Here is a 15,198-nt window from a genome sequence, read left to right on the forward strand (position 1 = left end):
TGGTAAACTCGACTAAAATGCAAATTAATTAAAAATTTACCATTTCTCATCTAGATTGCATGGCAACCAATATTCTTTAAAAAAAAATTCTCACTTATGTTAAGAGCATCTAAAATGCTTAACATAAAACAGATTTTTACGTATTTCTTTACTACAACAACAACATTTTCTGTAATTCTAGTTCTAGATTCCAGACTGTGAGAAACTATGAGCTACCTTAAATTGTGGTAGCATGGCCGAGCGGTCTAAGGCGCTGGATTTAGGCTCCAGTCTCTTTGGAGGCGTGGGTTAAAATCCCACTGCTGCCATAATTATTTTCCAAAAACAAAATCAGTTATTTTCTCTTAAAGTTCAAATTCTATCTGGTGTATGATAGTTGCTGGGACAATTCAACAACAGAGTTCAAAAAAGTTTATCATATCTACTAGATACTTTTCAAAAATATTTCTAAAGACTGTAGAGACATAAAAATTAACTTGAAGTGATTACAATTGGATGCATTGGGCATCCTGGCATTCGGGAAGCTGCAAGTCAGGAAACTGATAGCAGAATCCCAAACACTGGTAAAACGACTGATTTTGGAACTCTGTCCTATGTGTAGGGGATGTTATGGTTCAATGGCAGGGGGTGGGGTAATGGTTAGGCACTAAGAAGGGAGGTTAAGAGTTTGGAACTATAGGAGTATGTTTAAGGTTATGCTGCAGATAGGAAGGGTCATGGTAAGATACTAAGAGATTTTGGAGTTAGGCATTGGAAGGAAAAGAATTAAGGATAGGCTGCAGGTATGTTCAGTGTTAGAGTTATGGGCTCGATGTTGAAAGTTAGAAGGCTAACCTAGCAAGTGTCAGAATTGTGAGCATTGAGATGTCCCTAATATTGCAATGACCACCAGAAACCCAAGCACCAGTATCACGTACCTAACCCTAACCATATGTGAATGCTCTAATAAATCTCAATATGTTTTTTTACTTCATATAAAGTGAACAAAACACATTTAAATAATCATTTGATAGATCTTTGAGCCACATGAACACTGCACCCATGAGGTAGCATGGCCGAGCGGTCTAAGGCGCTGGAGGCGTGGGTTCAACTCCCACTGCTGCCATATTTATTATTGATATACATTGTTAGAGGTTGATGTTTTCATTGTTCTTTCCACAATAATGCAATTCAATTAAAAAATAAGTGTTCATCATCACATTGTGATAACAGCTAATTTCTTTCTTTGCTAACTTCCCAAAGCTGCCATATAAATTTTTCAAAGAAAATGTCAGTGATTGGTTTCAAAGTGGTAAACTCGACTAAAATGCAAATTAATTAAAAATTAACCATTTCTCATCTAGTTTGCATGGCAACCAATATTCTTTAAAAAAAATCTTTTCTCACTTATGTTAAGAGCATCTAAAATGCTTAACATAAAACATATTTTTACGTATTTCTTTACTACAACAACAACATTTTCAGTAATTCTAGTTCTAGATTCCAGACTGTGAGAAACTATATGTTACCTTTAAGTGTGGTAGCATGGCCGAGTGGTCTAAGGCGCTGGATTTAGGCTCCAGTCTCTTTGGAGGCGTGGGTTCAAATACCACTGCTGCCATAATTATTTTCCAAAAACAAAATCAATTATTTTCTCTTAAAGTTCAAATTCTATCTGGTGTATGATAGTTGCTGGGACAATTCAACAACAGAGTTCAAAAAAGTTTATCATATCTACTAGATACTTTTCAAAAATATTTCTAAAGACTGTAGAGACATAAAAATTAACTTGAAGTGATTACAATTGGATGCATTGGGCATCCTGGCATTCGGGAAGCTGCAAGTCAGGAAACTGATAGCAGAATCCCAAACACTGGTAAAACGACTGATTTTGGAACTCTGTCCTATGTGTAGGGGATGTTATGGTTCAATGGCAGGGGGTGGGGTAATGGTTAGGCACTAAGAAGGGAGGTTAAGAGTTTGGAACTATAGGAGTATGTTTAAGGTTATGCTGCAGATAGGAAGGGTCATGGTAAGATACTAAGAGATTTTGGAGTTAGGCATTGGAAGGAAAAGAATTAAGGATAGGCTGCAGGTATGTTCAGTGTTAGAGTTATGGGCTCGATGTTGAAAGTTAGAAGGCTAACCTAGCAAGTGTCAGAATTGTGAGCATTGAGATGTCCCTAATATTGCAATGACCACCAGAAACCCAAGCACCAGTATCACGTACCTAACCCTAACCATATGTGAATGCTCTAATAAATCTCAATATGTTTTTTTACTTCATATAAAGTGAACAAAACACATTTAAATAATCATTTGATAGATCTTTGAGCCACATGAACACTGCACCCATGAGGTAGCATGGCCGAGCGGTCTAAGGCGCTGGAGGCGTGGGTTCAACTCCCACTGCTGCCATATTTATTATTGATATACATTGTTAGAGGTTGATGTTTTCATTGTTCTTTCCACAATAATGCAATTCAATTAAAAAATAAGTGTTCATCATCACATTGTGATAACAGCTAATTTCTTTCTTTGCTAACTTCCCAAAGCTGCCATATAAATTTTTCAAAGAAAATGTCAGTGATTGGTTTCAAAGTGGTAAACTCGACTAAAATGCAAATTAATTAAAAATTAACCATTTCTCATCTAGTTTGCATGGCAACCAATATTCTTTAAAAAAAATCTTTTCTCACTTATGTTAAGAGCATCTAAAATGCTTAACATAAAACATATTTTTACGTATTTCTTTACTACAACAACAACATTTTCAGTAATTCTAGTTCTAGATTCCAGACTGTGAGAAACTATAAGTTACCTTTAAGTGTGGTAGCATGGCCGAGTTAAGAGCATCTAAAATGCTTAACATAAAACATATTTTTACGTATTTCTTTACTACAACAACAACATTTTCTGTAATTCTAGTTCTAGATTCCAGACTGTGAGAAACTATGAGTTACCTTTAAGTGTGGTAGCATGGCCGAGCGGTCTAAGGCGCTGGATTTAGGCTCCACTCTCTTCGGAGGCGTGGGTTCAAATCCCACTGCTGCCATAATTATTTTCCAAAAACAAAATCAGTTATTTTCTCTTAAAGTTCAAATTCTATCTGGTGTATGATAGTTGCTGGGACAATTCAACAACAGAGTTCAAAAAAGTTTATCATATCTACTAGATACTTTTCAAAAAATATTTCTAAAGACTGTAGAGACATAAAAATTAACTTGAAGTGATTACAATTGGATGCATTGGGCATCCTGGCATTCGGGAAGCTGCAAGTCAGGAAACTGATAGCAGAATCCCAAACACTGGTAAAACGACTGATTTTGGAACTCTGTCCTATGTGTAGGGGATGTTATGGTTCAATGGCAGGGGGTGGGGTAATGGTTAGGCACTTAGAAGGGAGGTTAAGAGTTTGGAACTATAGGAGTATGTTTAAGGTTATGCTGCAGATAGGAAGGGTCATGGTAAGATACTAAGAGGTTTTGGAGTTAGGCATTGGAAGGAAAAGAATTAAGGATAGGCTGCAGGTATGTTCAGTGTTAGAGTTAGGGGCTCGATGTTGAAAGTTAGAAGGCTAACCTAGCAAGTGTCAGAATTGTGAGCATTGAGATGTCCCTAATATTGCAATGACCACCAGAAACCCAAGCACCAGTATCACGTACCTAACCCTAACCATATGTGAATGCTCTAATAAATCTCAATATGTTTTTTTACTTCATATAAAGTGAACAAAACACATTTAAATAATCATTTGATAGATCTTTGAGCCACATGAACACTGCACCCATGAGGTAGCATGGCCGAGCGGTCTAAGGCGCTGGATTAAGGCTCCAGTCTCTTCGGAGGCGTGGGTTCAAATCCCACTGCTGCCATATTTATTATTGATATATATTGTTAGAGGTTGATGTTTTCATTGTTCTTTCCACAATAATGCAATTCAATTAAAAAATAAGTGTTCATCATCACATTGTTATAACAGCTAATTTCTTTCTTTGCTAACTTCCCAAAGCTGCCATATAAATTTTTCAAAGAAAATGTCAGTGATTGGTTTCAAAGTGGTAAACTCGACTAAAATGCAAATTAATTAAAAATTAACCATTTCTCATCTAGATTGCATGGCAACCAATATTCTTTAAAAAAAATTCTCACTTATGTTAAGAGCATCTAAAATGCTTAACATAAAACAGATTTTTACGTATTTCTTTACTACAACAACAACATTTTCTGTAATTTCTAGTTCTAGATTCCAGACTGTGAGAAACTATGAGTTACCTTTAAGTGTGGTAGCATGGCCGAGCGGTCTAAGGCGCTGGATTTAGGCTCCAGTCTCTTCGGAGGCGTGGGTTCAAATCCCACTGCTGCCATAATTATTTTCCAAAAACAAAATCAGTTATTTTCTCTTAAAGTTCAAATTCTATCTGGTGTATGATAGTTGCTGGGACAATTCAACAACAGAGTTCAAAAAAGTTTATCATATCTACTAGATACTTTTCAAAAATATTTCTAAAGACTGTACAGACATAAAAATTAACTTGAAGTGATTACAATTGGATGCATTGGGCATCCTGGCATTCGGTAAGCTGCAAGTCAGGAAACTGATAGCAGAATCCCAAGCACTGGTAAAACGACTGATTTTGGAACTCTGTCCTATGTGTAGGGGATGTTATGGTTCAATGGCAGGGGGTGGGGTAATGGTTAGGCACTAAGAAGGGAGGTTAAGAGTTTGGAACTATAGGAGTATGTTTAAGGTTATGCTGCAGATAGGAAGGGTCATGGTAAGATACTAAGAGGTTTTGGAGTTAGGCATTGGAAGGAAAAGAATTAAGGATAGGCTGCAGGTATGTTCAGTGTTAGAGTTAGGGGCTCGATGTTGAAAGTTAGAAGGCTAACCTAGCAAGTGTCAGAATTGTGAGCATTAAGATGTCCCTAATATTGCAATGACCACCAGAAACCCAAGCACCAGTATCACGTACCTAACCCTAACCATATGTGAATGCTCTAATAAATCTCAATATGTTTTTTTACTTCATATAAAGTGAACAAAACACATTTAAATAATCATTTGATAGATCTTTGAGCCACATGAACACTGCACCCATGAGGTAGCATGGCCGAGCGGTCTAAGGCGCTGGATTAAGGCTCCAGTCTCTTCGGAGGCGTGGGTTCAAATCCCACTGCTGCCATATTTATTATTGATATATATTGTTAGAGGTTGATGTTTTCATTGTTATTTCCACAATAATGCAATTCAATTAGAAAAAAAGTGTTCATCATCACATTGTTATAACAGCTAATTTCTTTCTTTGCTAACTTCCCAAAGCTGCCATATAAATTTTTCAAAGAAAATGTCAGTGATTGGTTTCAAAGTGGTAAACTCGACTAAAATGCAAATTAATTAAAAATTAACCATTTCTCATCTAGATTGCATGGCAACCAATATTCTTTAAAAAAAAATTCTCACTTATGTTAAGAGTATCTAAAATGCTTAACATAAAACATATTTTTACGTATTTCTTTACTACAACAACAACATTTTCTGTAATTCTAGTTCTAGATTCCAGACTGTGAGAAACTATGAGTTACCTTTAAGTGTGGTAGCATGGCCGAGCGGTCTAAGGCGCTGGATTTAGGCTCCACTCTCTTCGGAGGCGTGGGTTCAAATCCCACTGCTGCCATAATTATTTTCCAAAAACAAAATCAGTTATTTTCTCTTAAAGTTCAAATTCTATCTGGTGTATGATAGTTGCTGGGACAATTCAACAACAGAGTTCAAAAAAGTTTATCATATCTACTAGATACTTTTCAAAAATATTTCTAAAGACTGTAGAGACATAAAAATTAACTTGAAGTGATTACAATTGGATGCATTGGGCATCCTGGCATTCGGGAAGCTGCAAGTCAGGAAACTGATAGCAGAATCCCAAACACTGGTAAAACGACTGATTTTGGAACTCTGTCCTATGTGTAGGGGATGTTATGGTTCAATGGCAGGGGGTGGGGTAATGGTTAGGCACTAAGAAGGGAGGTTAAGAGTTTGGAACTATAGGAGTATGTTTAAGGTTATGCTGCAGATAGGAAGGGTCATGGTAAGATACTAAGAGATTTTGGAGTTAGGCATTGGAAGGAAAAGAATTAAGGATAGGCTGCAGGTATGTTCAGTGTTAGAGTTAGGGGCTCGATGTTGAAAGTTAGAAGGCTAACCTAGCAAGTGTCAGAATTGTGAGCATTGAGATGTCCCTAATATTGCAATGACCACCAGAAACCCAAGCACCAGTATCACGTACCTAACCCTAACCATATGTGAATGCTCTAATAAATCTCAATATGTTTTTTTACTTCATATAAAGTGAACAAAACACATTTAAATAATCATTTGATAGATCTTTGAGCCACATGAACACTGCACCCATGAGGTAGCATGGCCGAGCGGTCTAAGGCGCTGGATTAAGGCTCCAGTCTCTTTGTAGGCGTTGGTTCAAATCCCACTGCTGCCATATTTATTATTGATATATATTGTTAGAGGTTGATGTTTTCATTGTTCTTTCCACAATAATGCAATTCAATTAAAAAATAAGTGTTCATCATCACATTGTTATAACAGCTAATTTCTTTCTTTGCTAACTTCCCAAAGCTGCCATATAAATTTTTCAAAGAAAATGTCAGTGATTGGTTTCAAAGTGGTAAACTCGACTAAAATGCAAATTAATTAAAAATTAACCATTTCTCATCTAGATTGCATGGCAACCAATATTCTTTAAAAAAAAATTCTCACTTATGTTAAGAGCATCTAAAATGCTTAACATAAAACAGATTTTTACATATTTCTTTACTACAACAACCACATTTTCTGTAATTTCTAGTTCTAGATTCCAGACTGTAAGAAACTATGAGTTACCTTTAAGTGTGGTAGCATGGCCGAGCGGTCTAAGGCGCTGGATTTAGGCTCCAGTCTATTCGGAGGCGTGGGTTCAAATCCCACTGCTGCCATAATTATTTTCCAAAAACAAAATCAGTTATTTTCTCTTAAAGTTCAAATTCTATCTGGTGTATGATAGTTGCTGGGACAATTCAACAACAGAGTTCAAAAAAGTTTATCATATCTACTAGATACTTTTCAAAAATATTTCTAAAGACTGTAGAGACATAAAAATTAACTTGAAGTGATTACAATTGGATGCATTGGGCATCCTGGCATTCGGGAAGCTGCAAGTCAGGAAACTGATAGCAGAATCCCAAACACTGGTAAAACGACTGATTTTGGAACTCTGTCCTATGTGTAGGGGATGTTATGGTTCAATGGCAGGGGCTGGGGTAATGGTTAGGCACTAAGAAGGGAGGTTAAGAGTTTGGAACTATAGGAGTATGTTTAAGGTTATGCTGCAGATAGGAAGGGTCATGGTAAGATACTAAGAGGTTTTGGAGTTAGGCATTGGAAGGAAAAGAATTAAGGATAGGCTGCAGGTATGTTCAGTGTTAGAGTTATGGGCTCGATGTTGAAAGTTAGAAGGCTAACCTAGCAAGTGTCAGAATTGTGAGCATTGAGATGTCCCTAATATTGCAATGACCACCAGAAACCCAAGCACCAGTATCACGTACCTAACCCTAACCATATGTGAATGCTCTAATAAATCTCAATATGTTTTTTTACTTCATATAAAGTGAACAAAACACATTTAAATAATCATTTGATAGATCTTTGAGCCATATGAACACTGCACCCATGAGGTAGCATGGCCGAGCGGTCTAAGGCGCTGGAGGCGTGGGTTCAAATCCCACTGCTGCCATATTTATTATTGATATATATTGTTAGAGGTTGATGTTTTCATTGTTCTTTCCACAATAATGCAATTCAATTAAAAAATAAGTGTTCATCATCACATTGTTATAACAGCTAATTTCTTTCTTTGCTAACTTCCCAAAGCTGCCATATAAATTTTTCAAAGAAAATGTCAGTGATTGGTTTCAAAGTGGTAAACTCGACTAAAATGCAAATTAATTAAAAATTAACCATTTCTCATCTAGATTGCATGGCAACCAATATTCTTTAAAAAAAATTCTCACTTATGTTAAGAGCATCTAAAATGCTTAACATAAAACAGATTTTTACGTATTTCTTTACTACAACAACAACATTTTCTGTAATTCTAGTTCTAGAATCCAGACTGTGAGAAACTATGAGCTACCTTAAATTGTGGTAGCATGGCCGAGCGGTCTAAGGCGCTGGATTTAGGCTCCAGTCTCTTTGGAGGCGTGGGTTAAAATCCCACTGCTGCCATAATTATTTTCCAAAAACAAAATCAGTTATTTTCTCTTAAAGTTCAAATTCTATCTGGTGTATGATAGTTGCTGGGACAATTCAACAACAGAGTTCAAAAAAGTTTATCATATCTACTAGATACTTTTCAAAAATATTTCTAAAGACTGTAGAGACATAAAAATTAACTTGAAGTGATTACAATTGGATGCATTGGGCATCCTGGCATTCGGGAAGCTGCAAGTCAGGAAACTGATAGCAGAATCCCAAACACTGGTAAAACGACTGATTTTGGAACTCTGTCCTATGTGTAGGGGATGTTATGGTTCAATGGCAGGGGCTGGGGTAATGGTTAGGCACTAAGAAGGGAGGTTAAGAGTTTGGAACTATAGGAGTATGTTTAAGGTTATGCTGCAGATAGGAAGGGTCATGGTAAGATACTAAGAGGTTTTGGAGTTAGGCATTGGAAGGAAAAGAATTAAGGATAGGCTGCAGGTATGTTCAGTGTTAGAGTTATGGGCTCGATGTTGAAAGTTAGAAGGCTAACCTAGCAAGTGTCAGAATTGTGAGCATTGAGATGTCCCTAATATTGCAATGACCACCAGAAACCCAAGCACCAGTATCACGTACCTAACCCTAACCATATGTGAATGCTCTAATAAATCTCAATATGTTTTTTTACTTCATATAAAGTGAACAAAACACATTTAAATAATCATTTGATAGATCTTTGAGCCACATGAACACTGCACCCATGAGGTAGCATGGCCGAGCGGTCTAAGGCGCTGGAGGCGTGGGTTCAAATCCCACTGCTGCCATATTTATTATTGATATATATTGTTAGAGGTTGATGTTTTCATTGTTCTTTCCACAATAATGCAATTCAATTAAAAAATAAGTGTTCATCATCACATTGTTATAACAGCTAATTTCTTTCTTTGCTAACTTCCCAAAGCTGCCATATAAATTTTTCAAAGAAAATGTCAGTGATTGGTTTCAAAGTGGTAAACTCGACTAAAATGCAAATTAATTAAAAATTAACCATTTCTCATCTAGATTGCATGGCAACCAATATTCTTTAAAAAAAATTCTCACTTATGTTAAGAGCATCTAAAATGCTTAACATAAAACAGATTTTTACGTATTTCTTTACTACAACAACAACATTTTCTGTAATTCTAGTTCTAGATTCCAGACTGTGAGAAACTATGAGCTACCTTAAATTGTGGTAGCATGGCCGAGCGGTCTAAGGCGCTGGATTTAGGCTCCAGTCTCTTTGGAGGCGTGGGTTAAAATCCCACTGCTGCCATAATTATTTTCCAAAAACAAAATCAGTTATTTTCTCTTAAAGTTCAAATTCTATCTGGTGTATGATAGTTGCTGGGACAATTCAACAACAGAGTTCAAAAAAGTTTATCATATCTACTAGATACTTTTCAAAAATATTTCTAAAGACTGTAGAGACATAAAATTAACTTGAAGTGATTACAATTGGATGCATTGGGCATCCTGGCATTCGGGAAGCTGCAAGTCAGGAAACTGATAGCAGAATCCCAAACACTGGTAAAACGACTGATTTTGGAACTCTGTCCTATGTGTAGGGGATGTTATGGTTCAATGGCAGGGGGTGGGGTAATGGTTAGGCACTAAGAAGGGAGGTTAAGAGTTTGGAACTATAGGAGTATGTTTAAGGTTATGCTGCAGATAGGAAGGGTCATGGTAAGATACTAAGAGATTTTGGAGTTAGGCATTGGAAGGAAAAGAATTAAGGATAGGCTGCAGGTATGTTCAGTGTTAGAGTTATGGGCTCGATGTTGAAAGTTAGAAGGCTAACCTAGCAAGTGTCAGAATTGTGAGCATTGAGATGTCCCTAATATTGCAATGACCACCAGAAACCCAAGCACCAGTATCACGTACCTAACCCTAACCATATGTGAATGCTCTAATAAATCTCAATATGTTTTTTTACTTCATATAAAGTGAACAAAACACATTTAAATAATCATTTGATAGATCTTTGAGCCACATGAACACTGCACCCATGAGGTAGCATGGCCGAGCGGTCTAAGGCGCTGGAGGCGTGGGTTCAACTCCCACTGCTGCCATATTTATTATTGATATACATTGTTAGAGGTTGATGTTTTCATTGTTCTTTCCACAATAATGCAATTCAATTAAAAAATAAGTGTTCATCATCACATTGTGATAACAGCTAATTTCTTTCTTTGCTAACTTCCCAAAGCTGCCATATAAATTTTTCAAAGAAAATGTCAGTGATTGGTTTCAAAGTGGTAAACTCGACTAAAATGCAAATTAATTAAAAATTAACCATTTCTCATCTAGTTTGCATGGCAACCAATATTCTTTAAAAAAAATCTTTTCTCACTTATGTTAAGAGCATCTAAAATGCTTAACATAAAACATATTTTTATGTATTTCTTTACTACAACAACAACATTTTCAGTAATTCTAGTTCTAGATTCCAGACTGTGAGAAACTATAAGTTACCTTTAAATGTGGTAGCATGGCCGAGTGGTCTAAGGCGCTGGATTTAGGCTCCAGTCTCTTTGGAGGCGTGGGTTCAAATCCCACTGCTGCCATAATTATTTTCCAAAAACAAAATCAGTTATTTTCTCTTAAAGTTCAAATTCTATCTGGTGTATGATAGTTGCTGGGACAATTCAACAACAGAGTTCAAAAAAGTTTATCATATCTACTAGATACTTTTCAAAAATATTTCTAAAGACTGTAGAGACATAAAAATTAACTTGAAGTGATTACAATTGGATGCATTGGGCATCCTGGCATTCGGGAAGCTGCAAGTCAGGAAACTGATAGCAGAATCCCAAACACTGGTAAAACGACTGATTTTGGAACTCTGTCCTATGTGTAGGGGATGTTATGGTTCAATGGCAGGGGGTGGGGTAATGGTTAGGCACTTAGAAGGGAGGTTAAGAGTTTGGAACTATAGGAGTATGTTTAAGGTTATGCTGCAGATAGGAAGGGTCATGGTAAGATACTAAGAGGTTTTGGAGTTAGGCATTGGAAGGAAAAGAATTAAGGATAGGCTGCAGGTATGTTCAGTGTTAGAGTTAGGGGCTCGATGTTGAAAGTTAGAAGGCTAACCTAGCAAGTGTCAGAATTGTGAGCATTGAGATGTCCCTAATATTGCAATGACCACCAGAAACCCAAGCACCAGTATCACGTACCTAACCCTAACCATATGTGAATGCTCTAATAAATCTCAATATGTTTTTTTACTTCATATAAAGTGAACAAAACACATTTAAATAATCATTTGATAGATCTTTGAGCCACATGAACACTGCACCTATGAGGTAGCATGGCCGAGCGGTCTAAGGCGCTGGATTAAGGCTCCAGTCTCTTCGGAGGCGTGGGTTCAAATCCCACTGCTGCCATATTTATTATTGATATATATTGTTAGAGGTTGATGTTTTCATTGTTCTTTCCACAATAATGCAATTCAATTAAAAAATAAGTGTTCATCATCACATTGTTATAACAGCTAATTTCTTTCTTTGCTAACTTCCCAAAGCTGCCATATAAATTTTTCAAAGAAAATGTCAGTGATTGGTTTCAAAGTGGTAAACTCGACTAAAATGCAAATTAATTAAAAATTAACCATTTCTCATCTAGATTGCATGGCAACCAATATTCTTTAAAAAAAAATTCTCACTTATGTTAAGAGCATCTAAAATGCTTAACATAAAAAAGATTTTTACGTATTTCTTTACTACAACAACAACATTTTCTGTAATTTCTAGTTCTAGATTCCAGACTGTGAGAAACTATGAGTTACCTTTAAGTGTGGTAGCATGGCCGAGCGGTCTAAGGCGCTGGATTTAGGCTCCAGTCTCTTCGGAGGCGTGGGTTCAAATCCCACTGCTGCCATAATTATTTTCCAAAAACAAAATCAGTTATTTTCTCTTAAAGTTCAAATTCTATCTGGTGTATGATAGTTGCTGGGACAATTCAACAACAGAGTTCAAAAAAGTTTATCATATCTACTAGATACTTTTCAAAAATATTTCTAAAGACTGTAGAGACATAAAAATTAACTTGAAGTGATTACAATTGGATGCATTGGGCATCCTGGCATTCGGGAAGCTGCAAGTCAGGAAACTGATAGCAGAATCCCAAACACTGGTAAAACGACTGATTTTGGAACTCTGTCCTATGTGTAGGGGATGTTATGGTTCAATGGCAGGGGGTGGGGTAATGGTTAGGCACTTAGAAGGGAGGTTAAGAGTTTGGAACTATAGGAGTATGTTTAAGGTTATGCTGCAGATAGGAAGGGTCATGGTAAGATACTAAGAGGTTTTGGAGTTAGGCATTGGAAGGAAAAGAATTAAGGATAGGCTGCAGGTATGTTCAGTGTTAGAGTTAGGGGCTCGATGTTGAAAGTTAGAAGGCTAACCTAGCAAGTGTCAGAATTGTGAGCATTGAGATGTCCCTAATATTGCAATGACCACCAGAAACCCAAGCACCAGTATCACGTACCTAACCCTAACCATATGTGAATGCTCTAATAAATCTCAATATGTTTTTTTACTTCATATAAAGTGAACAAAACACATTTAAATAAACATTTGATAGATCTTTGAGCCACATGAACACTGCACCCATGAGGTAGCATGGCCGAGCGGTCTAAGGCGCTGGATTAAGGCTCCAGTCTCTTCGGAGGCGTGGGTTCAAATCCCACTGCTGCCATATTTATTATTGATATATATTGTTAGAGGTTGATGTTTTCATTGTTCTTTCCACAATAATGCAATTCAATTTAAAAATAAGTGTTCATCATCACATTGTTATAACAGCTAATTTCTTTCTTTGCTAACTTCCCAAAGCTGCCATATAAATTTTTCAAAGAAAATGTCAGTGATTGGTTTCAAAGTGGTAAACTCGACTAAAATGCAAATTAATTAAAAATTAACCATTTCTCATCTAGATTGCATGGCAACCAATATTCTTTAAATAAAAATTCTCACTTATGTTAAGAGCATCTAAAATGCTTAACATAAAAAAGATTTTTACGTATTTCTTTACTACAACAACAACATTTTCTGTAATTTCTAGTTCTAGATTCCAGACTGTGAGAAACTATGAGTTACCTTTAAGTGTGGTAGCATGGCCGAGCGGTCTAAGGCGCTGGATTTAGGCTCCAGTCTCTTCGGAGGCGTGGGTTCAAATCCCACTGCTGCCATAATTATTTTCCAAAAACAAAATCAGTTATTTTCTCTTAAAGTTCAAATTCTATCTGGTGTATGATAGTTGCTGGGACAATTCAACAACAGAGTTCAAAAAAGTTTATCATATCTACTAGATACTTTTCAAAAATATTTCTAAAGACTGTAGAGACTTAAAAATTAACTTGAAGTGATTACAATTGGATGCATTGGGCATCCTGGCATTCGGGAAGCTGCAAGTCAGGAAACTGATAGCAGAATCCCAAACACTGGTAAAACGACTGATTTTGGAACTCTGTCCTATGTGTAGGGGATGTTATGGTTCAATGGCAGGGGGTGGGGTAATGGTTAGGCACTTAGAAGGGAGGTTAAGAGTTTGGAACTATAGGAGTATGTTTAAGGTTATGCTGCAGATAGGAAGGGTCATGGTAAGATACTAAGAGGTTTTGGAGTTAGGCATTGGAAGGAAAAGAATTAAGGATAGGCTGCAGGTATGTTCAGTGTTAGAGTTAGGGGCTCGATGTTGAAAGTTAGAAGGCTAACCTAGCAAGTGTCAGAATTGTGAGCATTGAGATGTCCCTAATATTGCAATGACCACCAGAAACCCAAGCACCAGTATCACGTACCTAACCCTAACCATATGTGAATGCTCTAATAAATCTCAATATGTTTTTTTACTTCATATAAAGTGAACAAAACACATTTAAATAAACATTTGATAGATCTTTGAGCCACATGAACACTGCACCCATGAGGTAGCATGGCCGAGCGGTCTAAGGCGCTGGATTAAGGCTCCAGTCTCTTCGGAGGCGTGGGTTCAAATCCCACTGCTGCCATATTTATTATTGATATATATTGTTAGAGGTTGATGTTTTCATTGTTCTTTCCACAATAATGCAATTCAATTAAAAAATAAGTGTTCATCATCACATTGTTATAACAGCTAATTTCTTTCTTTGCTAACTTCCCAAAGCTGCCATGTAAATTTTTCAAAGAAAATGTCAGTGATTGGTTTCAAAGTGGTAAACTCGACTAAAATGCAAATTAATTAAAAATTAACCATTTCTCATCTAGATTGCATGGCAACCAATATTCTTTAAATAAAAATTCTCACTTATGTTAAGAGCATCTAAAATGCTTAACATAAAAAAGATTTTTACATATTTCTTTACTACAACAACAACATTTTCTGTAATTTCTAGTTCTAGATTCCAGACTGTGAGAAACTATGAGTTACCTTTAAGTGTGGTAGCATGGCCGAGCGGTCTAAGGCGCTGGATTTAGGCTCCAGTCTCTTCGGAGGCGTGGGTTCAAATCCCACTGCTGCCATAATTATTTTCCAAAAACAAAATCAGTTATTTTCTCTTAAAGTTCAAATTCTATCTGGTGTATGATAGTTGCTGGGACAATTCAACAACAGAGTTCAAAAAAGTTTATCATATCTACTAGATACTTTTCAAAAATATTTCTAAAGACTGTAGAGACATAAAAATTAACTTGAAGTGATTACAATTGGATGCATTGGGCATCCTGGCATTCGGGAAGCTGCAAGTCAGGAAACTGATAGCAGAATCCCAAACACTGGTAAAACGACTGATTTTGGAACTCTGTCCTATGTGTAGGGGATGTTATGGTTCAATGGCAGGGGGTGGGGTAATGGTTAGGCACTTAGAAGGGAGGTTAAGAGTTTGGAACTATAGGAGTATGTTTAAGGTTATGCTGCAGATAGGAAGGGTCATGGTAAGATACTAAGAG

General features: G+C 36.6%; 14 non-coding genes across 14 annotated transcripts; all 14 read left to right on the forward strand.

Moving 5' to 3' along the window:
- The first annotated feature begins 226 nt into the window (after nt 1-226).
- On the forward strand, nt 227-308 carry TRNAL-UAG (transfer RNA leucine (anticodon UAG)). The gene has a single exon. It is a non-coding gene; the product is annotated as a tRNA-Leu (tRNA).
- Nucleotides 309-1,518: 1,210 nt separating this feature from the next.
- TRNAL-UAG (transfer RNA leucine (anticodon UAG)) lies at nt 1,519-1,600 on the forward strand. Its single transcript has one exon. It is a non-coding gene; the product is annotated as a tRNA-Leu (tRNA).
- A 2,172-nt stretch (nt 1,601-3,772) lies between these two features.
- TRNAL-AAG (transfer RNA leucine (anticodon AAG)) lies at nt 3,773-3,854 on the forward strand. Its single transcript has one exon. It is a non-coding gene; the product is annotated as a tRNA-Leu (tRNA).
- A 410-nt stretch (nt 3,855-4,264) lies between these two features.
- On the forward strand, nt 4,265-4,346 carry TRNAL-UAG (transfer RNA leucine (anticodon UAG)). The gene has a single exon. It is a non-coding gene; the product is annotated as a tRNA-Leu (tRNA).
- A 737-nt stretch (nt 4,347-5,083) lies between these two features.
- On the forward strand, nt 5,084-5,165 carry TRNAL-AAG (transfer RNA leucine (anticodon AAG)). The gene has a single exon. It is a non-coding gene; the product is annotated as a tRNA-Leu (tRNA).
- A 3,010-nt stretch (nt 5,166-8,175) lies between these two features.
- On the forward strand, nt 8,176-8,257 carry TRNAL-UAG (transfer RNA leucine (anticodon UAG)). Its single transcript has one exon. It is a non-coding gene; the product is annotated as a tRNA-Leu (tRNA).
- A 1,206-nt stretch (nt 8,258-9,463) lies between these two features.
- Nucleotides 9,464-9,545, forward strand: TRNAL-UAG (transfer RNA leucine (anticodon UAG)). Its single transcript has one exon. It is a non-coding gene; the product is annotated as a tRNA-Leu (tRNA).
- Nucleotides 9,546-10,754: 1,209 nt separating this feature from the next.
- Nucleotides 10,755-10,836, forward strand: TRNAL-UAG (transfer RNA leucine (anticodon UAG)). The gene has a single exon. It is a non-coding gene; the product is annotated as a tRNA-Leu (tRNA).
- A 737-nt stretch (nt 10,837-11,573) lies between these two features.
- On the forward strand, nt 11,574-11,655 carry TRNAL-AAG (transfer RNA leucine (anticodon AAG)). The gene has a single exon. It is a non-coding gene; the product is annotated as a tRNA-Leu (tRNA).
- A 411-nt stretch (nt 11,656-12,066) lies between these two features.
- On the forward strand, nt 12,067-12,148 carry TRNAL-UAG (transfer RNA leucine (anticodon UAG)). Its single transcript has one exon. It is a non-coding gene; the product is annotated as a tRNA-Leu (tRNA).
- Nucleotides 12,149-12,885: 737 nt separating this feature from the next.
- On the forward strand, nt 12,886-12,967 carry TRNAL-AAG (transfer RNA leucine (anticodon AAG)). Its single transcript has one exon. It is a non-coding gene; the product is annotated as a tRNA-Leu (tRNA).
- A 411-nt stretch (nt 12,968-13,378) lies between these two features.
- On the forward strand, nt 13,379-13,460 carry TRNAL-UAG (transfer RNA leucine (anticodon UAG)). Its single transcript has one exon. It is a non-coding gene; the product is annotated as a tRNA-Leu (tRNA).
- Nucleotides 13,461-14,197: 737 nt separating this feature from the next.
- On the forward strand, nt 14,198-14,279 carry TRNAL-AAG (transfer RNA leucine (anticodon AAG)). Its single transcript has one exon. It is a non-coding gene; the product is annotated as a tRNA-Leu (tRNA).
- A 411-nt stretch (nt 14,280-14,690) lies between these two features.
- On the forward strand, nt 14,691-14,772 carry TRNAL-UAG (transfer RNA leucine (anticodon UAG)). Its single transcript has one exon. It is a non-coding gene; the product is annotated as a tRNA-Leu (tRNA).
- Nucleotides 14,773-15,198: the final 426 nt, after the last annotated feature.

This window comes from Crinia signifera, unplaced genomic scaffold, assembly GCF_055691185.1.
Source record: "Crinia signifera unplaced genomic scaffold, ASM5569118v1 HAP2_SCAFFOLD_130, whole genome shotgun sequence".
NCBI classification, from domain to species: Eukaryota; Metazoa; Chordata; class Amphibia; order Anura; family Myobatrachidae; genus Crinia; species Crinia signifera.